The sequence below is a fragment of the Camelus dromedarius genome, chromosome 32, assembly GCF_036321535.1.
Source record: "Camelus dromedarius isolate mCamDro1 chromosome 32, mCamDro1.pat, whole genome shotgun sequence".
Lineage (NCBI taxonomy): Eukaryota > Metazoa > Chordata > Mammalia > Artiodactyla > Camelidae > Camelus > Camelus dromedarius.
Window position 1 is genome coordinate 5030257 of NC_087467.1, and position 27518 is coordinate 5057774.

Consider the following 27518-nt stretch of genomic DNA (forward strand, 5'->3'; position numbering starts at 1 on the left):
TGAGAAGGTCCAGAAGGGAGAACAGAATATTTTAGAACTGATAGAAGACTCATGCAATTACAGAACAAGGATGAGTTGCAGAACAAGGCATGAGAAATTCTCAAAAAGTAGAGAGGTGTCATACCATGGAAGGCCTTTCAGCTTATGTAAGAGCATTTGACATTCACTCTAATAATAATTGGAAGCTATTTAAGAGTTTTAAGCAAGAAAACGTCTTGAGTGGATTTATTCCAAAAATATACATATATTTCTTTGGTGACTGTGCACACACAGATGTGAGAGAGATCAACTGCGAAGCGACTGCAAGAGGCCAGAAGAGGTATGATGCTAAGATGTGGATAGAGTTTCAGTAATGGAACAGTTTATACGTTGACCGTAGGGTTACACAGGGTGACAGAGAGGACAGCTATTATTGGAAAGTGAGTAAGAAGGAGAAGCGATGAGATCTGAGATCTGCTTGATTTTATTTATATTGGGCAAGCTAAAGAGCTATTACTGATAGAAGAAGGGAGAATGGAAACAGAAAGCATGCTTGGGCAGAGAAGAGTTCACATGCATGCGGCAAATTGAAAAGAGAGGGATGAAAGACAGATTTTGAGGTTGAGCACCATGTGTGTCACACACACACACACACACACACACACACTCACAAATCTCTCCCTTTCTCTCACCCACTCTCTTTCTTTCTCCTTCTCTCCGTCTCTTCCTTTCTCTCTTCTCTCTCTCATGCACATATATACACATATCATGTGCAAAAGACAAGTTGATTTTTAAAATATCTTTTCATGACTTGGTGTGATTTTGAGAAATTTAAGTAAAGACTTAAGTTGACTAAGTTTTTTTTTTTTTAAATTAAAATCTTGCTGAAACTGGACTGTTCGGGCAACTCCATTTTATTCAGGTTACAAAGAGGATTGAGTGATTGATTTGACTTAAATTTTTAGGGAGAGAAGATTGTCAAGTACAATACTCAGGTTTCTTACTTAAATAATTTTAAGGATGATAGTATCTTTTGCTGAGAAAAATATGAAAATATTTGAAAAGCTCTCGCTCCACCTCCCACTCCCTGCATTTTAACTTCTTTGTGTGTCGTTTTTGTGCTCTGTATTAGAAAAACTATAGCCATATATTTTCTCTCATGATTTTCTGTATAATATCTTCTCACAATGATGTCACTTTGTTTCCTTTTTTTTTTTTTACTTAATCACCAAAGTGCTTTTCACTGTACTGTATCAGACAAGTTTTGAGGACTTCTGTTCAGAAATATGTTTCTTTGATTGCATCGCTATTTCCTCCTGTCCTTTATTTAAAAAGCTTTTTTTCTTTTAAGGCACAACCTTCATGTGTCATCTTCTAATCACTTGCCTGGACTCACTAAGTTTCAGTGACAGTGTCATCACTGCATTTACATTCTTATGTCAAATTTCAAATTCATTCTTTAGACACCAAGTACTCAGTACACTGATATAGATAATCACTTTTTTTGTTCCTCCTTTCTTTTATTTCCTTTTTTCCTTTTTTTTTGGCAACAAAATTTACTGAGTGTCTGCTATGTACTAGACATTTTCTGACCACTAGTATTATGAAAATGGATAAGGCTTCTTTTCATAAATTAGCGTCCTAGTCATAAGGGAAGACATAGAAGGAAAATAAACATGAATAGTGTGGGTGAAGATATGTGGTATTGAGATAAATAAAACAGACTGATATCATGGTGACTTGAAAGCTACTTTGGCTTCCCTGGGAGGTGACATTTAAGATGATAATGGAATAAGAAGGTATATCACACCCTGTGAAGGCCATGAGGGGTAACATTCCAGGTAGAGGAGATAGGTCTAAGGCAAGAATGAGCTTGGGATGTGTAAGGAAGGAAAAAAAGGACCAAAATGACCGAGCCTTAATGGGAAAGGGAGGAGTGATCAGAGATAAGAGCTTTGTGGGCAAGGGCCAGGGGTGAGTGTTTGCCCAAACGGAATGGCGCATCCTGAGAACAGTTTGAGCAGATGAGTGGTATAATCTGAATTACTCTTTTAAAATGTCCATGTACTGGCATTTTTGGCAGAATGACTCGAACACAGACATATGGAGAAGCAGGAGGTCAGTAGATGTTTGTCTTGAGAGTCCAGGGAAAAGATGGTTACTTCTTGATTTCGAATGATAGTGGGTATTTAGAGGAGTGAACCAATTTGAAAAATACTTCAGAGGAACAATGGATGAGACTCATTTGAGGGACCATGGTGGGCTGAGTAAAAGAGAGGATAACAAGGAGGACCCCTCGATTTTCTACTTGAACAACTGAGTAGATGGGGGCGTCTTTCTCCCAAAGGGGTGGGGGAAATTTTTTTTCATGAAAAATTAGAAGTTGCCTTTTTCTGTTTTGGCCAGGTAAAGTTTGAGACGGCTATTAGATATTTACATAGAATTTTTAAGCATCAGTTGGAGAATCTAGTCTGGAGTTTAGGGAAAGCCCGGGATAGAGACGAAGGATTTGCAGGTCATTTTAGAGACGCAAAGCAGAGCTCTGAGGATAACGAAGGTCACCCAGGTAGCCCACGAAGAGGGAACAGAGATGAGGAGGGAAAGATCTAGAAGAGGCACAGAAGCCTGGAGAGACAGAGGTTAATGAGGTAAAAGAAAACCCCAGTAAGAGGACAGTATGTTCTCGCTGTGGAAGCTGAAGGAAAAACAAAGTGATATTTCGAAGAGAAGGGATCTTTTAATAGCTGATTGCTGCTGATAGGTCAAATAATATAAAAACAGAAATGTAAGCATCAGCACGTGCCCCATGGGACACAAATGATGCTCTAAATAGATCGTCTTGTATCTTTATGGGAAAATTGCTCAGCACTTCCTCGTGTGTACGAAATACCTTTTTTCCTGGACTCAAGTTCTACCCCATTGGTGGTTTAATTAATTTTGTTGTTGTTGTTGTTCACCAGAATCACCTAGAAGGTAATCCTCAGGATGGTAATTCTGCTCAGGGTCATAATGGTCCTTCTCAGCTTCTCCTGTTTCTTTGATCTGTGCTCCTGAGCAAATCCACAGAAATGAAGAGCAGCCGGTAGGATTGGCAAGTCAATGCAGATAAGAAGAATCTACTCAGGCCTCCTGGAGAACAGTCACATTTGGGAATCACAAGATTTGGAGTCAGACAGAATCAGGAGTGAGACCCATTTCTGACATTTACTGTGAGCCCAGGGGTCAGATGACTACGTCTCTCTAAGATCAGATCCTTGAATGGGAGGCAGGGTCAATGGAACCTACCTCATAGGGCATATGAGCAGACAAAATGAGATAATAAAGGGTAAGTGCTTAGCACGGTCCCTGGCACATGGTCAGTGCCTCATAAACGCCAACTACTACCAATAAAAATTATGACTGCAATTTCAGAGCTGGCCCGTGAAAGGTGGGGAGAACAGGAACTGGATCAGAAAAAGCACAAAGGTGCTGTGCAAGGTGCAGTCATATGGACAAATATAGGAGAACAGGGTAGAAATCCGTTTTGAATCGAACAGAGGTCACTCAAAGAGCCAACTAGCCATCCTGTTTAGTGACATCTTCGTTTCTCAGTAAAACCGCAGGAGAGACATGGGCTTGCCTCCAAACCTTCAGAACAAAACTGGTAAAACTCACTTCTCGTGGGATTGAAGAACGCCTGCCCTACTCCGTAAGCAGCCCTCCCGGAGCCTTCTGTACTGTATTTACAGGTCAGCTGCAGCCCCCCGAGTTCCCTCACCACGTGCTCCACCAGCAGCTTTAATTTAGCTCTCTTTCCTTTCTCCTCGTTTCCTCTCCACATTGTCTAAGTGCTAATAATAATAATTCAATTTAATAACATCCATCCTCACAGAGTACTCAAGCCCATCCGGTCCTCAAGGACACCTAACCCTTCCCAGGCTCACCTCTCAGCTTCTTTATCACACTTGAAGCACATCATAAACTACGTCTTCCCCAGACCTTGTCATAAAGGGTGAGGCCGACATTGCAAGAATGAAGTCAGGGAAGTACAACCTTGAACTGGTTTATCTCCTCTCCTCCCCTCTTCTCTTTGACCAGTGCTTTTCCTTTGCAACCAGAAAGAGGAAAAACTTAAACTTGTGTTCCCACTGGGGCTTCCTGGGATGGCTCACTGTTTGGCAATTGAAGCCCGATCTCAGATGAGTGATGCTCGGCATTGACAGCTGCCTCAACAGTCATTAGTTTGCTAATAGAAATCGCTTTTTGATGATGAAGGTCAGGGTGATGGACTCCAGTTTGTGGGTAAAGAAATTGAAACGTGAAAACGTTAAATGTCTTCTACCCAGTGACGGAGCTGAGGATAAGTGAGGGAAAGGACCCACTCAGCTGGCATTTAGCTCTCTGAAAACTTTAGCTTCTTGAAATGTACGAAAAGAAAAGGAAAAAATGTATATAACGTTTATGAACAGGCAAAATAATTATAATACTATGTGCTTAGAAACACTCCTGCATTTGATGAACACAATTGTGCTAGATTCATTTGTTCTCAGTTGACACAATTTTAACAACATTGTATATTTTGCCTCCAAGTACATTAAAAAAAATCTTTAAAGCCAGAAATGGTTTTAAATAATAGCTGAAAATTATTAACTACAAATTATAGGATGGACATTATTGTTGTTGAATCTTTAATTTCATTATTTGGATCATTTATTTTTACCACATTATGGGTGAGAAAACTAGGACCTTGAGGGGATAACTCACTTAAACAAAGTCACACAGCAGGTTGAAAGAAAAGACAGAATGTAACTTCTGTATCTATAACATCTTACTCCATCTGTCTGAAAAAAACAAGACACCACCTACCACATGAAATTGCTCTGAGATCGTGTCTGAATGTATAATAAAGAGTTAGAAAGATAAACAGGAAAGATCTTATTTTGGCAGAAATTCCTAGGAAAGGGGCACAATGTTAAGCTGTCATCAGTGTCTTAATGAAGATTAATTGACAGACAGTGAGAAACTGGTCAGGCTGGGCAGAGAACTAGACGAAGACAGGCAGGGTTCCTAACCACCACGGGGCACCGAAGCCTCCGCTCTGAGTTTTCATTAATTTCTTTTTTTATCAGGGTCCAGTCTGTAACACTAGACTGTAGACATTAGACTCTGTAATTCTCAGTGCCGCCCTCTCTTGGCATCCTTCTGCAGAGCTGCACACACACTGCCCAGCCCAGGACCACTAGCTGGTGCGTAAGGATGACCTTGCCAGGTATTTGGAAGAGGTCCCACCAAATGGGTGTCAGATTGGGAACTAGCTACTGGAGTCTTCAGGACTTTCACACTTTCTCCTCTCAGTTGCACTGATTTCTCTATTAGTGATTTTTTTAAACATTTTTTTTATTGAGTTAATAGTCATTTTACAATGTTGTGTTAAATTCCAGTGTAGAGCACAATTTTTCAGTTATATATGAACATACATATATTCATTGTCACATTTTTTTCCGCTGTGAGCTACAAGATCTTGTATATATTTCCCTGTGCTATACAGTATAATCTTGTTTATCTATTCTACATATGCCTGTCAGTATCTACAAATTTTGAACCCCTAGTCTGTCCCTTCCCACCCTCCGCCCTCTTGGCAACCAGAAATTTGTATTCTATGTCTATGAGTCTGTTTCTGTTTTGTATTTATGTTTTTTTTTTTTTCAGATTCCACATATGAGCGATCTCATATGGTATTTTTCTTTCTCTTTCTGGCTTACTTCACGTAGAATGACATTCTCCAGGAGCATGAATGTTGCTGCAGATGGCGTTATGTTGACATTTTTATGGCTGCATAGTATTCCATTGTATAAATATACCACATCTTCTTTATCCAGTCATCTGTCGATGGACATTTAGGCTGTTTCCATGCCTTGGCTGTTGTAATAGTGCTGCTATAGTGATTTCTACCTTTGGAGATCTTATGTTGTTTTGCTTTCTACCACTATATCCTATATTGACAACGTACCTGGCAACTTTTGCTGAACTTATCTGTCTTCATTGAAAAGGAAATGATCATAATTCACTCTGAAGAGCAGGAAGCAAACATGTCTATAAGTTTTGTAGTGGAGGCTGTGATTCTATGGTATGCAGCCCAGACCTTCTCACTCCTTATAAGGAGCAAAGTACTATTTCTTCCAGGTTGTGGGAATATTGGCAGCTGACAGCTTAGAGGTGAACTCTCCTATGAGAATTGCTCTGACCAGAAGAGAGTCACCTTGACTGAGGTCACACTCCCGAGAGCATCCCACATTCAGTGACCTAGTCACATGAGTAGATAAAACAATGGCTGCCTTGTCTCCATGTGGAAGGCTTCCGAAAGGCCATTTCAGGTCAGGAGTTCTCATCAAATTGTCCTCCTGCCTTTGTTGTGTGTGCATAAGAGTTATCTTCATCCTCTACCCAATTCTGCATCCTTTAGTCTCTCATAAGAGTGGTTTCTGGAATCCTGGAATTGGAATATATCCAGTTGTGACCTTGCATTTCTTGCCTGGTAGACCTGATTCATCGTTTTTATCTCAGAACTTGCTTCCCACTTGGTTTTGGTACAACAGAGGACTGTATCCTGAGTAACTCTGTACTGGACCAAGGGAGCCTCTTTGGAACAGAAGGTGTGGCAACACATAGATGACCACGAATGGGATCTGATGGTCATATCGTATTCCATGCCACCCAGATGATGACAATCTGCTAGAATGAGCTGTAAATGAGGCACCAGCCTGGTGGTGATAACCCTGTGAGGAAGGCATGCCATCTTCCAGGTCCCATCGAGGATCCCAAGTGTTTATAAGACATCAAGGATCCCAACAGTTTATATCTTGGGTCTGTCATCTGAGACACAGAGCTAGGAGGGGCCCACTGACTATCAGTTTCAGTGGTTCACTTGGGGAATGTGTGCTTCCCATCTCCAAAACTGGGGGCTCTACAAGATTAGAGGTCCTAGTCCCTGGAAAGAGAAGCCTTCTAACGGGGTGGGGGGGGAAGCATGAATACCATTGAACTTTAAGCTACGTCCCCACCCCATCATCTCAGCTTCACTGTTTCACGAGACCAGCAGGAAGGCAAAGTGAGAGTTATGTATCCTACCAGGAAGTGATGGGAATGCTGTTACACTATGCAGAACAGAACGCGTTGGACACACACTTGGAAAATGTCTTGGTGTCACTTGGCTTAACTTTGATGAGTATCCATGGCCATTTAAGACCAGCACTAATGGGAGCTCCAGCTCATCCCACTAAGCTTGATCTTATATTTCCACCGGCAAAGAGACCCATCAGAATCCAAGAGGAGCTTATTACACAAAGTGCATCTGACAGTAACAAGGGATTAACTAGCCTAAATTATAATGGATGCTGTGATAACGCCGCCCAGATCCCCACCCTTTAAGACAGAGGCGCTCATTCCTCCAGGTGCTGGGACTGTTGGCTGTTGACAGTCCTCAGCTTAGTAGCTCTCCTGGAATTCCCCAGTGCTAAAGAGAACCATCTCATGCACGCGTACTTTCTCATCTCAGAGACTTATCTAGTGACTGATTGATGCATATCCCACAGCTGTTATCTCCTGAGAGCACTCCCCAATAAATTTGATGTTTGCCAGTCATTGTCTCAGAGTTTATTTCCAGAGGATCTCAACCCCAGTATACCTATATATCTCTACCTGTCCAGGGAGAATTGAATTAAAACCAGACAAAATGAAGCCAACAAACAGAAAGCAGTACCTTCACCCTCCGAAAAGAAGTTTTAACACGGAAGGAGTTTCCAAGAATCTCTGCTTTCCCAGAGGGAGAGATATGTGGGGAAGGAAATACTTTCAGGAGGCCATTAAATCATACTTATGCTTTGCCATTCTAAGTGTAATTCAAGGTCTAGCAACACCAGCCTCATCTGGGAGTTTGTGAAAAATGCAAACTTCCTAACCCCATCCCAGACCTACTGAATCACCATATGCATTTCACAGAATTCCCCAGATGGTATGTGTATATATCCAAGTTTGAAAAGAACTGCTGTAGAACAGTACTTTTTAATTTTTTTTGAATTGTTTATTCTTATCATTAAAAAAAATTGAGCACATACTCCTAATATTTATATTATAGATAATAATGTAACATAATATTTATTGTTTATTACATATGGTAATATATAATATAAAAGCTATATAATATTTATCATTTATAATGATACTGTGTACAATTATACGAATATGTCATAAGCATTGAAAAAACATTCACAAATTTGGAGACTAAGAGGAATAAGGCCAAACTATTCAGGGCAATAGTCACAGTTTCCTCCCACTCCCCCCACAGGAGATTGTCACATCCGTCCACCTTGGATGTGCGTTCTCCATATTGGCGATTTCCACTCCATGTGCAGACACTTCTCATCCTGTGCATTAGGTAGGGTCTTAGGAGAGGGAATAATGGGAGTATCAAGATTAGGAAAAGCCAGGTAACCCCACTCCTGGGCATATACCCAGAAGGAACCCTACTTCAAAAAGACACCTGCACCCCAATGTTCATAGCAGCACTATTTACAATAGCCAAGACATGGAAACAGCCTAAATGTCCATCAACAGATGACTGGATAAAAAAGTTGCGGTGTATTTATACAATGGAATACTATTCAGCCATAAAACGACAACATAACACCATTTGCAGCAACATGGATGTCCCTAGAGAATGTCATTCTAAGTGAAGTAAGCCAGAAAGAGAAAGAAAAATACCATATGAGATCGCTGATATATGGACTATCTATAAAGGAAAAAAAAAGAAGACAATGAACTTAAATATAAAACAGAACAGACTCACAGACATAGAATACAAACTGTGGTTGCCAGTGGGGAGGGGTGGGAAGGGACAGACTGGGAGTTCGAGATTGGTAGAAACTGACAGGTAAATATAAACTAGATAAACAAGTATATACTGTTTGGCACAGGGAAATATATACAAGATCTTCTGGTAGCTCATGGTGAAAAAGAATATGAATATATGTATATTCATGTATGACTGAAAAATTGTGCTGTACACCAGAAATTGACACAACATTGTAAACTGACTGTAACTCAATAAAATTAAAAAAAAAAAAACAAACATGGATTGTTTTCTCTGCGGACTGGGAATGGGAAGAAAATTAAAGCGTCTTGAATCGCCAGAGTGGTGACAGCAACTAAAAAGGCCACCATCTCAAATTGCCTGGCAGATTCCAGGGAGAGAGGAAGCTTCTCGTTCGTTCTCCATTCTGTGAGATTCCAGTCCAAGATGCTCACCAAACCTGTCCATTTTTTTCACATGGGATGCTTACTATTTGCAGGTATCTGACTGAATTTTCAGCAGCTGCTTAGCAGGTCATTTCATTTGTCAGGTAGATGAAGGTAATGAGAATTTATCAGCCCCCAGTTGAGATTCACAGCTGATCTGTCACCACACATTTCTATAAATATTGCTCTTATTTACCCAGGATGCATTTCAAATTAGCAGGAGATTATACACACATACTTCACACAATATATATACCTACATATATGCATATAAAAATGTTTGACACACACACACACAATACATACACAGACCAGGGTTTAAAGCTCTATTCCTCATTTTTCTGGCACATCAAGATGGACCAGTGGTACAGTGAGGCCACAAGTGCCTCATTTGACATCCTCAATGATAATTGCATTAATGCCCGGGCTTCAGAGATTGGTATGGAATCTGATCAGGACCCCTGGTGTGGGAGCTGAGCTCTATTGTTCTCCAAGGAAGAAAGCACCCTATAATTTCACTGAAAGTGGAAGGGCAGCAAAATGATATTATTTAGAAACTGCTCAAAGTAATAGTCCCTGTGTCAGCTGCCTGGTGAGCCTTTCTGTCAGCCGTGGAAGGTTGCTTGGGACTGAGAAAAAAAAAAAAAAAAGTCTCTCTCCAAATGCAAGATTATTAAAATATTTGAGTGAGTTAGGAACAGGGCGGGGGTCTCAGGAAGGCAAACAAGAGGCTTTGTTTTCCAACAAAGGAAGTGATGTAGGAACTGGCAGCAGCAATAGCCGAGGTGGTTCAGTATTCCGAGCGGTGGGCAGAGGGCATGGTTCCAGAATGTCTGAACTGGGTGGCAAGGTGAGCCGTCGCTGGTGAAACATTTCCTCAAACCAAGGTCTTTTATAATTTATTTTTTATTGAAGTCTAGTTGATGTACAATATTATATGTTATAGGCGTACAAATAGTGGTTCTCAGTTTTAAAGATTATACTCCATTTATAGTTATTATAAAATATTGGCTATGTTCCCTGCGTGGTACAGTTTTTCCTTATAGCTTGTTTTATACGTAGTCGTTTGTGCCTCTTAATCTCCGACGCTTATATTCCCCGCTCCCAACCCTGTCCCCACTGGTAGCCACTAGTTTGCCCTCTGTATCTATGAGTCTGCTTCTTTTTTGTTATATTCACTAGCTTGTATTTTTTTTAATATCCGACGTTTTTATTTATTTATTTTTAACATTATTTTATTGAGTTATAGTCAGTTTACAATGTTGTGTCAAATTCCAGAGTAGAGCACAATTTTTCAGTTATACATGAACATATATATATATTCATTGTCACATTTTTTTTCGCTGTGAGCCACCACAAGATCCTGTATATATTTCCCTGTGCTACACAGTATAATCTTGTTTATCTATTCTACATTTTGTAGTTTGTATTTTTTAGATTACAAAACATCCCATTAGGGATGTAAGGGGGGAACAAAGCTTTTTCACCCACGATGTCTCCTCAAGTTCACTCTGTCCATCCTTCTTAACTCGATACACAAAAAAATGGTAATAAACCTACAAATAGAGAATCCATGGAAATGAAAATGAAGACCTGTTAGCTTTATTGGATTTTTCTCTAAATCTGCCTCTCTGTGCTCAGAGACCCATCAGTAGCATCCTTTCTCCAGTGTCCACACCCGAGTGTTCTTCTCACACCTGTAGCCACTGCTTCTGGTTTAGAACTTTTTACTTCCAAATCCAGGCAGCCTCCTAGCCCTGATTGAAGTGTATGGATTTATATCACCCACCACGGCACTTCTGTCCTCTCCCACCACTGCTTTATAATTTGAAACGAAGCTGCTGAGGAAAGAGCACTGCCTTTGCAAATGGCAGGGGGATGGGTGACTTCCATTTCTGACCCTCATTACCCATTAATCTCAGAACTGGATATGCTACAGAATCAGACAGATCTGGTTCAAATCTGAGATCTTTTCCTTTGTTGTAGAATCTTGGGCAAATGACTTCTCTCTCTAAACCTCACTTTCCTCATCTTCAAATGGAGATAATACTCATTGCACTAATTATACCACGGACCCAAGTAAAATCCCATACATGCGGTCTGTAGGGGAGCAGCTAGGATGCTCTAAGTGGCAACTTAGATAAATGACAGTTTTTATAAATTTTATGTTAAGCGCCCGACCCAGAGCCCAACACCTCGTGAACGCCCTGTCAGTTTTATTCCTTATTCTTTTTCTGAAGTATGTCTTGAGTACTTTCTTGACATTCAGACAACAGCTTTAATTCTGGACACGGTGATGACTGCTTTACTGAGTTTCCATGGCCAACCCTGGACTAGGTCAGAATCTCAGGCCTCCATCCTGCCCAGTAGTTTTCTAGCTCTGTTTCCCATAATGAACTAGTAACTTAGAAGCATACCTCACTGAATCTTAATATTTGAACCACAAGGAACCCTACAAGACTTTTTTCCATGTGTTAATTATCAGCTGTGTGTGTGTGTGTGTGTGTGGCTGACTGATGCTGAGAGGTTATGTGAGTTCTACATTAAAAAGAAAAATTAATCCTCCTCTTCATACTGGTCCTATTACTTTCCTGGGGCTTTCATAACAAATTCAATGAGCCTGGTAGCTCGAAACAACATAAATTTATTATTTTATTGTTCTAGAGGCCAGAAGTCTGAAATCAAGGTGTTGGCACGGACGTGCTCCCCCTGAAGGTTTTAGGGGAGGAGACTTCCTTGTCTCTTTCAGCTTCTAGTTGCTCCCAGAAACCCTTAGCTTCCTTGGCGTCTTCGCTCTAATCTCTATCAATCACCCTGATCACATTGCTTCTTCCTCTTCATGTGTCCCCGTTTCTTCTCTTCTGTATCTTCTAAGGGCACCTCTTATTGTATTTAAGGCACATCCCGCTAATCCAAGATAATCTCCTTCATCTCAAGATCCTTAACTTAATTACACAGACAAATACCTTTTTTTCCAATTAAGGTCACATTCATAGGTTCTGGGATTTAGGAAAAGGACATATCATTTTGCAGGTCACTAATCTATTCACTATACTAGAGAAAGGAGAAAAAAAGGAGAAAAAAATGGACATAGATCCCCACATTGGAGATTTATACATTATCTAAAGGCTTAGATCCTCCCCACCCCCACAAAGAAACACACGGGCAGCTGGAATACACTTTCCCTTCTCAGCCCTCAGGTTTGACTCTGTGGAAGGATCAGTCTGCAGAGGTGCCATTTAAAAAGCTGCATAAAATCACCTCCCAGATGAAATAATCAAGGTATTAATTGACCTCTCTGTTGATTTGTTTCTTCTAAGAATACTTCACACAAGGGCTTGTTTTTCTGGTTTAAGGCCATCGATCCTAATTTGCCCACACTCTGATCACCTGAAATAATTTCTTTCCTTATTCCTCACCTATTTCCAGCATTTATGTTCGGTTATCACACCCCCGACCCACTGTCATCACTGCTCTAGGCTGGATGTATGAAGTTCTTTGAATAATCTTTCTCTGTAGGTCATATCCTCTAATCTTTTTATCATTTTTGGATCCTCTCCAATTTATCAATGTCTCCTTCTAAAACAAGCAGCCGAAATGCTACAAGAAGTGCTGGGCACCTTGTTTTTAAACAGAGAGATAACGGATATTCACAAAGAAGTCGGGGGATTTTCAGAAACACACTCTGGAATTACATCACACGTATTAAGTCAGCCTTTTCCCAGTGCGTTATGCACTCTTCCACTGCCTCAGTAACTGCATTAATTTCTTCCAATCGTCAGGGGAAATGGAGAAAACAGACGGTTCTGGGTGGATTAGTTACGTTTAAAAATAATAGTAGCCGCCATGTACGCCATACCCACCACGTGCTACGGCATGCGCTTTGTGTGTGCTTGTTACCTCGTGGAATTCGGATCCCCTCAGTTGCACAGACCAGAAGGCAAAGGCTGAGAGGACGCAGGAGCTTTGTGGCTGTCTACACAACTGTGGAATCGTGATGCTAGGATTCAGTCCCTGGTTTGGTTGCGGAATCTGTGGTCCATGATTCCGCACCTCAGTCAGATGCCGGGTCACGTTTTAAGCCCTCGGTGAGACACTAAGCATACTACCTCACTTAAAGGCTAGTTCCCTGAATATTCAGTTTGATGGCTGGATTCAGCGATTAGATTTTCTCCAAAATGATTTGCTTGTCTGGATTTGGCCTTTGAATCAAGACTAACCTTTCTAAAGGGTCATTACCTTAAAAGGTCATTTAATCTATACCCATACCTTGGGGGTGCCATTCAGGAAGGTAATTATTCAATGTCAATAAAGAGTTCTCTTTGCAACTTTAACTCTGTTTCTTTTCAAAATTGCTCTGCGGAATTTTGCAATGGATCTACTTAAAACGGGTTTCAATCAAGTCAATATATACAACTCGATCATCTATTCTACTCAGTCCTGATCTGGGTTTTATAAGTTTTACAAGGAAAAAAATTTTTATATATATATATATATACACACACACACATACACACACACATAGATACATATATATGTATATATATATATATAAAACTTTTGATAAAGAAATAGGTCTTACAGAAGATAAGGCTCAAGAAAATATAGATGGGAAATACTCAGATAGTCTATGATCCAATTACTGCATAAACTGGGGATTTATAAACCTGTTTAATCAAAAATAGCTGAGAGGTTTAAAACCTGCATTCCAAGCTGATACCAGACCAACTGGATCATATTCTCAAAGGCTGAGGTCTGGGGCTTGGTGGTTAAACAACAACAACAACAAAACAACAACTTCAAATAATTATTACTATCAATTATACCCGTGACCAGACTGTGGGCAGAATACACAAATGCGGGTATTAATAAGCATAATATCTTACTGCTGTTTAGGGTTTTCCAGTTTTCAAAGTAATTTTCCATCAACCACTATTTCATTTGACCTTTGCAATCAACCAAAATGTTCTGCAGACCAACTGACAGAGTCAAGTAGCATATGATAAAACTAAAGCTCACGGTACTAAACCCTTAGGCAGTAGCCCCTACCCTCAGTCACCTGGGTAGTAACTGGTAGAGCTGGGCTGCAGGTAGCCCAGCTCTGAGTCCTTCCCAGGCAATGAAGCTGGCAGCCTTCGATGGGAAAAGATGTAAGCTGGGAAGGAAAAATACCCTACTTGGGAAGAAATAAAGAAAACTGAATTGGGCCCCAGCCCTGCTTCTCACTAGCTACGTGGTCTTTAACAATTCAACTTGTCTTTCCGGGCCTTGTACTGGGAAGAACATAAGCGCTGGACTCCCTCCGCCTGTGGTCCAATCTTGGTTCTGTCACAATAGCTCAGGTACCGTGGACAAGTTACTTCATCTCTCTGTGCCTTGTCATCCTCACCTGGAAAACGGGCTACTGTGAAGCTTAAATGTGTGGATATATGTAATCTACAATGTGTGTGTGTGTGTGTGCATGCACACACGTGTACACGTAGAGAGAACAGTACAACAGTTTCTATAAAGTCCTGAATGTCCCATTAAGTATTCGTTTAGAGAAATTAATCAGATAAGTGCAAAGTTTTGATTAGGTATAGTTTTTTTTAACACTGACTCTTAGAAGAGAGTCTTACACAGTGAAATCACATAGGATGAACAGTTTAGAAATGAGAAGTGCTGATACAATCATCATTTCCCTACTTTCAGGAAAAATACATTTAATGATAGTTGGCATTTAGAGGTTACGTAACGTGTGCCGGCCACTGCGCTAAATGTCCGACATGCTTTATCTCCCTTAATCCCCAACACAGTCCCATGACCTGTGAACACGCTTTCATCCTTATTTTACAGATAAGGAAGCTGAAAGGTAGGAAAGCTAAGTAAATTGTCGGGGTGGGGAGTAGGACGGCGGGGACTAGCCCGCAGGTCACCGGTATCCAGAACATGCTCTCTTTCATTCCCTCCCAACCCCCCCTCCACCCACACCCACCCGCGGCCTTCAGCACCATCTATTAGCTACACAAACTCTATCATCACATCAACCCCCTTCTCAGACCAGCTCTTCCTAGTACTGAGCCACATGCCCCACATTATTCCCCCTTCACCATGAAACTGTCATTTTCTGTTTTCAGCCAGGTAATGTATGCAGAGAAGTCTGACTGTGTAATTTCCAGCAAGGACGGCTTCACAGGAAGAAAGATAATCTTTACATTTCTGGGGGAATTTATTTTCTTAAAAGGGTTGGTTAACTGAACGACATCTTTACTCAGTGGTGTGTTAGGCTGTGAAAAGATGAAATAGAGGATGTGGCCTGGATTAGGGAGATACCGTGAGGGAAAGACCCTTGTGTGGCCCTGACAGAGCCTGTGGGTGCAGGTTTAAAAGAGGCCACAGCCGCATTCCAAGGATTCGCGCATGTGAAAGTGAAAACCTGAATGTGCGCAAGTAAGACTGGTGTTTGGAGGACAAGACGCTCTTTCGTCATTTTATTAAAGAAGCCACGAAGAGATGGCAGGAGGGGGGGGCCGCATGTCCTTTCTCCCGAGCTGCCTGCTCAGCCTCCTTCCCATTTTATTAAATCCAAGAAAGAAGCATTGTCCTTTGCTTGGCAGCAAACGGCCATACAACATTGGCTTCGTCTCCTCCGAAAGTCAGCGCTAAGGTGTTCTCTATAGCATGGTATTTACAGACTAAAAAAGGGTGACATTTCCAGGATAAAGACAGCCAGCTCTGTGGTAGGATCAGCTGCCTGGAAACTCACTTCAGTTAGAAATGACAGTTTTTCCAGTTGCCCCATCACCTGTTTTTCTGCAGAAAAGGTTTTTTTCCTTTTTTGGAGAAATCTACAGATTCCCTTTTAAGTGCTCTGTCCCACAAACACACAGCAAGCCTGGCAGGGAGCCTGAAGAGAAGGGGAGGGGTTTCTCCTATTCACAACGTCCTGGAGGGGGTCCGGGGGAGGAGGCAGAACTCTGCGTCTCTTCCTCTCTCTGCACACCGATGGGCTGTCACCCAGAAATGCCTTTGAGAGTCTCCTCTGTGAAGCCAAAGTTGGCTCTGACCTCAAGAAGTTGACACTTTGAAGTAAACACAAAGAAAGGTAACTAACAATTCCAGAGTCAGTTGGAGGGTGGTACTGAATGCAGGTGGTAACATCAGTAACATTACTACCCTGATTGTTCTACCCGCTGAACAGTGTATATACGTGTGAGTGTGTGCTGTGCGTATGTGAGTATGCATACAGCTTATACATGAATTTGCGTTATACACACACATATGTGTGTGTATATATAATCTCCTTTACGACAATACTGTTTCTATCAGCACCTGATGGCATGAAGATTAGGGAGGGCTTTCCCAAGTACATTTACCTAGTAAGTGAGTCATGGAGAAATCTCCACACCCCGCTTTGTCAGACTCCAGAGCACATGTTTTTAATACCTCCTAATAGTAGAGTGAATAAAACAAGTGTTCAAGGGAAAAAACAAAACAAAACAAGAATCACTAGAGGCTGCAATGATCTATGGAAATCAAGAGGTGAGACTGGACAGGTCCTTGACAAATGGGCAGGGTCAAGATCAAAGGGCAGCAGAAAGCCAGGCATAGGATGGATTAAATAGTGTGAACAAATGCGCCCAGATGACAATGCTGGTGGGGGCACGATGGGAAGATTTTGATTAGAAGGTGATCTTAGGGTTTAGATCTCATCCTGGGGGCACTGGAAAGTCACAGAATATTCTCAAGTAAGACACATGACACAATATCCTTTCCTAATAAGAAACTGTCTCCTGAAGGCTTCTTTTAAATGTGGTCATCTATTGCGGTTGCGTTACAAATGAACGCATGGTGCAAGAGTCCTTATATTTTAGAGACATAGATTGAAATATTTAAGGATGAAATGGGAGGATGTTTAGCGTTTGCTTTAAAAAAAAAAATCCACTGTGTGCATTGGGGGGAGAGGGGTAGGAGTGAAAACCAACCTGGCTTCATGTTGGAAGCGTCTAAAACTGGTCTGTGGCTTCATGGAGGTTCGTGATACTGTTCCACTTGCACATGTCTTAAAATTTTTCCATAATAGTAAATTAAATAAGAATCATTAGCAACTTAAGTGCTGCTTTAAATGGCGAGTATAAAATAAAATAGAAAATAATAAAGCTAACTGTGAATTTTTGATACTGTGAAATAAAACATCAATGGATTTTCCAAAAAAAAAAAAAAAAGTGAGCCTGGTTTCCCATTATGTTATTAACTTAGAAAAGTACGTCTGGTAATAGCGATGCCTTACACGCATATAATCCTTTGCTTCAAAGTATTTCACACGCATCGTTTTGTATGATGTTCCTAGGAATCCTGAGAGTAACTGGGCTCCCAGAGTGAAACGTGTCCTACTTGGCATCGAGCGAGAGGATTCTGGTGGGGACTTTTAAATACCTTACTTTGACCTCCGAAGTTCCCACGGCAGTTGAAAATTTAGCAGAGACAGAAAGCAATGACAAAAGAATGGTGATTGTCATTGTGCCGAAGGAGGTGCAAAGACCCAAACGCATCTACAGAAGTCTGAAAATAAGAATCCCAGCCTCTACTTTGTCCACAGAAGGCCCTCAATGAACGCGTTCTGACAAGCGAGTGACCCATTTTCTTAACCTTGTACTGTTAAAATCGCCAACTACACGAGTCCCATATTCAAGCCCACTGAGATGGTTTCACATGCCTGTAATAAACACATTCTAAGTGCCTACAAGGGGTCAGTTTTAATCTCTTCCTGATAGTTTCGAAAAGTTTACCTTATCTTTTGTTTTTGTCTTGCCTTGTGCATTTCGGACTTGTATGAGAAAGAAGACAAAAAGACTAGAATGAATGATGAGCCCATCCAGCTTGGTAGGTCTAGAAAGAGGCTGAGAATTATGGAGCCGAAAACACCTTTTGTTTTACACACGTTTTTTCAGTACATCCTTCCTTCTCTTTTCTGTTTCCAAACCCATTTTCCCCAGGTACTGAGAGCTAACAAGAGGTAGTAAAATTTACTGAAAAGAACAAGAATTTGAATTCCTTAAACCATACTGATGCCAACAATTTTGTTCTTGGGCAAGTGTCTCTGGGTTTTATATTCTTCATTTTACGTTGTGTTAAAACTTTAGTCATTTAACATGAGACTAGTTGCTACATCTACTCTTAAATGACCTATGTGAACACCTCTGAGTTTTGTTACGTGTGAGGCTGGTCTAAAGAGTTACTTTCGAGACCCAAACAAATGAAGCTCAAATGGTAGAATTCAACCACCACGTTTGATGGCGGAGGCGGAGGTAGGGTACCAGGTACCCTTGTGTGCAGAGTCCCGTATGTCACAATGTGTTATGCCCTGTTCCAGATCTGATAGGCCAGGAAGGTATCTGTGACATAAGAAGTCAAAATTAAAACGCAGCTGACTCATTAAGCCGTCCTGATGGCAAACTTGCTGGCCTCTTTCCATGCATTGCCAAGCATTATTTTGGTGTTTTAGAGGTTTGGTCAGTAGGCCATTAAATGCTTTGAGCTCCATTTTCCTTCTCTATAAAAACAGTATGACACTGATGACTAGTGGGCTGTTATATTTACGTCAGCATGAATAATGTAGTAAAAGTGATAACAATCATATAATGGTCATATTTTATATGATCGTTACTTACCATGGTGTAATTAATGTATCCTATCTTCATTATTTAATATGGGCCTCCTGCCCTGTTTCATGTAGACAGCTGTTTACATGGGGACCCAGATGCTAACAGTGTCTTGTCTGCCATAGCTGAAGAGAGAGGTGGGAAAGGAAGCCATTCAACGAATGTATTCCTGATGCCTTCTCTTCCCCCCGCAGTTGGTTTCTAGGATGCTGTGCTTTGGAATAACGTTGGCTACAGATTCTACAACAGATTCTGCAAAAATGTGATGGACAGCCTGTGCCAAATGTGTGTATGCCGGGCACATCCCCACATTACTCGTGGAGTGTGTACTGAGATTCTTATCTTACAAGAAATGTCTTCAGGCTTGGGAAGTGACTTGCCCCAAGACTCAAAACCAGGAAGGGGCAAAACCAATAATGGCTCCAGTTCATTCCATGGGTGAGCCCTTCTGACACTCCACCGTTTCCCTTGCTTGCAACAGTGCCTTGGTAGGAAGCCAGGAGAGAGCAACTGGTTTCGTAACTAAATCAGGTAAATAGCACGGATCATCATTACACTTGAAGCCTTGAATTAATTTACACTTTGTTGAGCAAAATTGAAAGTCAGGTGATAAAAAACATGAGATGGAAACATTGAGAAAGTCGCTCAACATAGTAGGTGGCTACCTGGGAGGGCTGCATCCCACCACGCGTGGGGATGCTCAGAGCAGCCTTGGATTCCCACCTCTGCATCGAGCTCCGTATCTGGTGGTGGACACTCCCCACCTCATCATCACTGCTCACAAGGGCCTCACCTCTCCTTTGGAAACGGTGAGTTGTGGCATCGATGGACCCCGCCCCACCCTGACCCCACCCTGCTTTCCCCGTCCCCCTCACTGCAGGCATATTCGTGTGAGGAGGCTGACCGGCCAATATAATGGGCCTGCTGAGACTGTGATGCAGGAAAAAAACTGGGGCTGTCTGTGTTAGAACTTCCTTTCCCTTTCCATTTTTGATTAAGCTCTGGCTTTGAGCATCAAAAAGGATGTTGTTTCCCTGGCAGCAGATCTGTCGAGCAGTTGCTAATGAGGCCACCACAGCGAGCGTTCTTTCTGGAGAGATGTGTGGGAATAAGCAAGCCTTGCACTGCTCCTCAGTGAGCGCTTTGCCCAAATCTGTCCCCTTAGTTCTCCAGTTTAGAGATTTATAGAATCATAAGTCTCCACCAGCAAGCCTTAGCTACTAAGCATCCTGGGGGGAGATCTTAGCTGGTGGAGAGAAGGTATTGAGTCTGATGGGGCCAGGGGCCCACAGAGACCCACTGAGGCCATGTCAAGATCAGGGGGACACCTCAAACGCAAGGGGACTTGCTAAACACCAGTATTCTTTGGACCTTCACCCACACTCTGACTTCTATCCTCCGTATAAGGGTCTGTGTGTGTGCATGTGTGTGCGTGTGCATGTGTGTGTGTGCACACGTGGATGGCAGGAATAGGGCAATGGACAGGTCGATAATGATGGCAGAAGAGACGAAGCCCATCATTTGGAATGTCTGTTCCTTTAGGTGAATGCCAAGTTGTTGGGGAGGGGGTGGCAATTAGAGGTGTTTCTTAGTTGTATCAAAAACAAACTAGCTTCTATAATTTAAGACATATATTCATACTGGCTAGCTCAGAGAGTCTCCAGGGTATGCAACCCAGAAGTATACACAAAGCATACCACAGAACTGGCCCCACAGAGACGACCTGGTACCTCTGCCAGGCAAAGATATCATGGAAGCCAGGTCTGGATGCTCCTGTTAGAACCTTTAGGAAGTGATAGGGACTCCAGGTGGGGTCCACTTCTTTAAATTACCACCCTCCAATTCACAGTCCATCCCTTGAGACTGACTGACAGATAGGAGGGGGCCCTAGCTGCAAAGGGGACTGGAGAATTGGGTACCTGCCTCCTACCAAGCGTGAAAAAGTAGGGAGTAAAGCACCGCGGTTTGAAAAGTGTGCTCAGTCGCTGGAAGACCTCAAAACTGACAAATACCTGTGTTAATCGGAATCTGCGCAGGAGAAATTGCAAGCAGAAATGGGATTAAAAGGAACTAGGTGACAAGTAAACCCTTGAGGACGGAAATAAACTGACAGAAAACTAGAAGGGTACCAGGGACTGTGATTAGAAGTCAAGCAAGACAGTTTGATGATCTATTTTGGGAATCAAGGATGCTCCTATGTGATGTTAAAACAAGTACTGAGAGATGCTGGGAGACACACTAGGAGCAACTAGCTAATTAAGGTCCTACTCTATCGGATCCCTAGTCCAGGCCCTTCTTGATTTAGGGGCAAGGTGGATCTGCGTATTTTTAGTCTTTCTTTGGTTTTGTGATGTTTTTCTCTGGTCTTCATAGGGGCCAAAAGAAACTGACGGATCTTAATGTTCATTTATTCAACAAAATAATTGTGCACATGCAAAGTGCCAGGCACATGGTCTAGGCACTAGAGGTATGGAGAGGGGTGAAATGCCATCCCTATCTTCAGTGCGTTTGCAGTCCACGGAGAACAGATGCAAAACAGCGGGGCAGGTCAAGATGGACCGGAAGCAACAACTGCTATTCTTTTTCTGATCTTTTCTTCCATCATAGGTTTTATCCCAACTGGAACTTACATATTCGTTTGATTATGTATTTGTATAAAGATCTCTGTCCCACTGGAATGTACTGGAAATGAGGGCAGAGATTTCTGTTTACCACTCGGTATTCCTTGTCTAGTATAAAGTAGATGCTAATAAATTTGTACTGATAGAGTGAATTAGTGGATGGCGATGAACTGTGAATTGCGCCTTCCCGGTTGAGTGTTACTAGGTGGACGTTAGATGATGGAGAGGTGGAGGAAATCCTAGAAAGAAGGCCAGTGTTGCTTAGGGCACAGAAGTAAAAGGCCTAGGTAAGGCCAGAATCTATAAATCACTTGGTGCTGTTGAAATATAAATACTTAAGCCAATTGAGATGTCTATGAGGTTGGAAGCCAACAGAGGTCAGATATGAAAGGCCTTTACATTAGTTTCCTAATTCTCTGTATTCTGTCTGTATTTTCTCATAGCTTCCATGGGTCAAGAACCCAGGCATGGCATGGATGGTCCCTCTACTCATGGTCTCACAAGGCTGCAATCAAGAGGGTGAGTCTGGGGTCCCAGCTGAGACTTGGACTCTTCTTCCAAGCATATGTGTTTGTTGGAAAACTTCATTTCCTGGCAGCTGTAAAACTCATGATGGCTTGCTTCTTCAAGGCCAGAGGGAGAGTATCTCTCATCAGGAAGGACAATCAGTCTTTTAAAGACTTTTCAACTGATTAAGTCAGGCTCACCCCCATGAAATTTCCCATTGGCATTTAGTGTAAGTTAATCATGAGAGTGACATCTGCCACATTCATAGGTGCCAGACACATTTGTGGAGGGAAGGGGATCAGGCAGGCCAGGGCACAGAAGTTTGAGGTCTATCTTAGAATTATGCCTACCATAACATTGAACATTGTACAAAGGGGCTTGTCATCTCTCCCAAGTCATGGGGAGTCACCAAAAGGTTATGAGAAGTGGGATGATGAGAGCATACTGTTTCTCTGTGAATCAGGGGCATGGATGATGGATTTTAGACGGCCTGTATTTGGTGGACAAGATACTAGACTGTGGCAGAGATCTAAGTGTAAGATGATGGGGCAGTGGGAGTGAATGCTGCCACTGTCTACCCGCCACTCAGACCAGAAGCCTAGACCTCATCCCTGATTTCTCTACTTGTCTTACTATCCACATTCAAGCCATCAGCAAGCCGTATCAACTATAAGTCTCACATATGGAAAGAATGTATAACTCTCTCCATGGCTATCCCTTAGCCAAAGCTGCCATCATCTCTACCATTCACATTCATTCTTCATATCTTTTAAAATATAGTTTAGATTTATGTTACTATCCTTCCCATGGGTTCCCATTGCACTGAAATGAATTAAAACTCTTTATCATATCTCACTGGGTCCTCTCCTCTGCTTATCTTTCAGACACAATGTTAGGCTCTGAAACCACGATGCTCCAGCCAAAGGCCCTGTGCTGTGTGCTAAATGGGTCGACAGTCCATCACCCCAGGGCCTTTGCTGCTGTGGTTCCTCCAGCTTGCACTGCTCCGCCTCCAGACATTTGTAGCTGGCTCCCTCACATCATCCAGGGCTCAGCTACAATGTCACTCTGATAAAGAGGACAAGCAAGTTGGTCTTAATCGTAATACCTTATTTTATCATCTTCATAAGGTATACACATACGGAATTCACTTCCTTTGTTTGCGATTTGCTTCTCCCACTAAAAAGAAGTTCCAAGAGAGCATCTCCCTTCTCACTCATCGTCTCTAATATGTACACCTAAGGCTGATACATATCAGGTTGTTTAATAGGTATCTATTGAACAAGTATAGCATTGGAAGAAATCTTTAAATTATTTCCCCTTGAGGATTAATTGAATGCGATTGACAATGGAAATAAAACATGAAAAGTTCTTGGCTTCTTTAAATTTGGGTCACTGAAATTAAAAAAATAGAAAGAAAAGAACAGGATTTGGACAGAAGATAAAGGGTATAAGTGCAAACAGACAGACAATTAATGAGACCTATAAGAAAACCTTGTAAAGAGCTTTATGGAGTTTTCAGAAGGAAACTGATCAGGGATGCAGTGATCTACAATGCAGTGATCAGACTATGACACAGCCATTCTATTCAATATGAAGAGCTTGCAGGTGACTTTGGGGGAGAAATGCCTTTGTCATCTACAGAATCAAGTTGAAGGCTGGGCAAACTTCAAGTATCCCAAATACTAGTCATTTAATTAAGTAATCACTTGGTTTGAATACTCTGCGAGACCCAAGAGGTGTAGGATTTAGAGAGACACACCTCTGCCTGTAAGAACAAACGTCTTTAAACCATTCTCCTTGGTTTAACAAAGGAGTGAGTCTAACTATTCAAGGATTATGGAGTGATTTCTGTTCTTGCTGAGGGTGGGTAGAACTTTTATCTGAGATTTTCATGCCCAGCATGTTTTCCTCCAAATGTTTTTCTTGCCTTTCTGAAAGGCCATGTTTATTTAAAGGAAAATCTAATCTGTCTGTGCCTGATGCTTTTCCATTTAGCTCAGCCAAATGTTTTTTTCCTAAGAATTGCGTGCTGATCGAGTGGTGCCATTGCTTGTCAGATGTGAAAGTCACACTTACATGGTGAAAAATCTCCTGACCCTTCCAAAAAGCATGAACTCAGTTTGAGAGGGGCCACCCCAGGGAGTCTGTCCTGGGTTACGGGCTTAGGAGAAGTGAAATGGTGTCGCGTGTCCTCTCACTAGAGGCCAGCACTGAAAAGGAGCGAGCGCTGGAGAATGCTCACCCCTATGGCAGGGCTCTGTTTCACTCCCCGGTCCACCATTCATTCAGCAAGTTGATGTGTTTCAACTTTTTTTCCTGGGTGAGTACCACTGATCGACTGACTGCCTGGGGTGTTGAGACACAAAGTGAAAATGAGGAACAGAAAATATTGGTGGAGTGTTTGGGTCAGATCACAGGGTCCGTCTCCCCACTTGAATTCACACCCAGCTCATCAAGGAGAATCCTGGGCTGGGGAGGATGCAGCTGCCCGAGCCTGGTTTAAACAGAAAAGAGGAATGTGGATGTGGATGGAGTCTTGTTGTTGTGTGTAGATTTGTTTTTGCTTTCCATCTTGACTCCTCACTAAGAAACACTGCATTTGGGGGACAGCGACTAACCCCTTTGCTAGCCTCCCCTGAACACCAGCAGAGGTTGGAGGATGCTGACGCCCTGCTCCCTGGGTCACAGGGGACTTCCGGGGTGCAGCGATGGTGGCTCTCCCTCCAGTGCAGTCTTCCTATGACACTCACCTCTGCACCCAGGATACCCAGCAGTTCCCCAGGCTATTCATTTCATTCTCTGCCTACCAATATCAGAAAGAATGGATGGCATCATGCCCGTTTTCTCGCTCTCTTTTCTTGCCTAGCCTCCAGGGTTGCCTGTCTCCATGCCCACCAAACAGAGTAAACCGCTTTGATCGTTGACACTGAGCAAGCCGGGTCCCACCTGGGCCCTTGACAGCTGTTACTTTTTAGGAATAAAACTAAAATCTATATCGGAGGTTTATCTCCTGGATTACATGAGAAAAACAAAAACACTTAGCACAGTCATTCTACTGAAAGGACTCATTGAATAATGACTTTTATAGTAATGATGTCCCATGGTCACTTGCTTCTGTTTTCCATTCATCTTCTTCCTCATCTCCTTTTACTTTCCATCCAATGATATAAATTAGCTGCATCTGCATGGGATGATTGGGCGACAGAGTTCTCATTGTCTACAATTCCAAAAGAACAAAGGGGCACCTAGCGCTGTAGCCATGGTGATACTGGCATAAAATTCATGCCTATAGATCCCCTGGGCTAATTTACCTCACCTTGTCTTATTTTTAATGTAAGACTCATTGAACCGTAAGGGTCTCCCACATTTTCCAGGAAATGCTTGCCTATAAATTTACATTTCCCCCCCTAGAATCCATCAGGTATCAGCATTTTATTTCATGTACTGCAACCATACCTTCAGGACACGCGATTTGTTTACATAGCAAATGAGCTATTGGGAATTCCTTTCAGGAGAAGTTTTCATTCTTTGAATAATTCTAATGATGGCTGAGTTTCTAGAAAAATCTTCATGACGTTTTGTATTATTCATGGAAGAAACTATACCTCCCAGTTTATTGAACGCCCAGATCCCTTTCCAAGGAAACTAACAGTAAAATGTCTTGAGACATTGGTATAAAAAATATGGCCACAATATGGTCTTCTGCAAACAAGCTAGATATTTTTTTATACTAAGTATGCGCATCCAGTTTTTAGTATTATAAGGGCAGATATCTAGCAGATAAAATTGAAGAAACAACAACACCATCACGGGTTTGTTGTGTCTTCTGATGTGCAAGTACATTCATGGGTTGTGCTCTGCGTATACTTGGACCATGGGGGAGTTAAAGAGCTGTACCCACCCTCGCATTTCCTAACGCCCTCACCACCCTGGGCTGTACACAACTGGAGAGATGGGCTGAGGTCTACTCTTGTGTCCCTCCAAGTACTCAACCCACTGGCTCTTACGATACTGGCGCCAAAAGAGTTTAATACATCGATCGTTCAATAAGTGCGTAAGAGTTTGTTTTCTTTTTTCTTTTTCTTAAAGATGGAAAGAAACAACAGGAAGCAAGTGGAGAGAAGAAAAGCGAAGGAGCACGGGAAAAAAATGTATCACTTAGTGTGGGAGTATCTGCCCTTCCTCGTACGTCTGCTAGAAAGGAGTAAGCTAGGAAAATGATTATCATGATCATGGTCACAATCATCTTTGTGTCGGATAAAAACTTAAATGTCTAGCTTATCTGCAGAGTGGGGAGTTTGTTTTCCTATTTTTAACCTGTGCCCTGCTTAGCCACCTTCTATCCTCACGCTTGGGTTTCAGAGAAATGCCATAATGCCCTCTCATTATTTCTGTTTGGATTCAGGCTCCCATCGGATTTCCTCTCACAGCGACCTGGAGGGGACACAAAAGCAGCCTCAAAGACCCAGCTATGCCTTTATCCAAAGTGTGACTTCAGCCCTACCTAGGGGAGCCTCTATGCTTTTTGAGGCTAATTTGTGGCTCCTAGCGTATCAGAGTAAAGCCATCTTCCAAAATGACGGCACATCCAGACCCACATTTCTACCCAAAATGCCACACGGAGAAATGAGGGTCTTGCTCCCACTTCTGAGACTGCTGCCAAGTATGTCTTATAAACACCACCTCAAGAGGATGTCAGAAATCTGTACTGATTTTCAATCTTTTCAACAAGGGTTGTTCTTTAAAAGTGACTCCATTGTAGGCACTAGAGGTTCCATAGGGCCCTTCCCTAATGAGGTTCAAGTTAAGAGAAAGAGATGAGATTTTTGCATGGAGATAACATTCTTATTCCTCAAGTATCTGCAAAAAAAAAAAAATCACGAAAATAAAGAATAAGCTGGAATATTTTTTAAAACATATATGTCAAAAATCCAATGCTTTAAAACATATTCTATTAATTTTTATGTGGGTCACATCCATGCAATAACTCACAGTTTATATTTTCCACCATTATACAAATATTGAATTTCACAAAACGTTTACACTTGCCACATGATGAACAAAATATTTTCAATTATATTTCCTATTGTACTCTATTTATTTAAATAACAAAAGTGAATCCTTACCACTAAATTGATTTTCCAACCCATTAATGGATCCTGACCCACAGCTGAAAATCCCTGTCTCAAAAACTCACACTCTATGAATTTATATTTTACAAACAATTCTTAGTAATGTTGGTGGTTAATCCCAGCACACGGAAACTAAAAACAGCCAATTGCACAGTTAAGCAAGATTGGGAAAATAAGAATGAAAGCAAAGACATAAACTCTTCCAGCAAGGAACTGAAGGAACCGAAGCAACTCCCGAAGTAAGCAAACGGGGACCACTTAGTGCTGGAGCAAATAACTGCTCGTACATCAGTATCCCGAGGGGGCAGCTGCATTATAGCTCCCGTCAACAAGGACATTGATAACGTTGACCTCAAGTCACC

At 41.9% G+C, this 27518-nt stretch overlaps 1 long non-coding RNA gene across 1 annotated transcript; it reads left to right on the top strand.

The window, feature by feature from the left end:
* Positions 1-261: 261 nt before the first annotated feature.
* LOC135319814 (uncharacterized) lies at positions 262-26228 on the top strand. The gene is made up of 3 exons (XR_010378725.1): positions 262-319; positions 21958-22033; positions 26114-26228. It is a non-coding gene; the product is annotated as an uncharacterized LOC135319814 (long non-coding RNA).
* The last annotated feature ends 1290 nt before the right edge of the window (positions 26229-27518 follow it).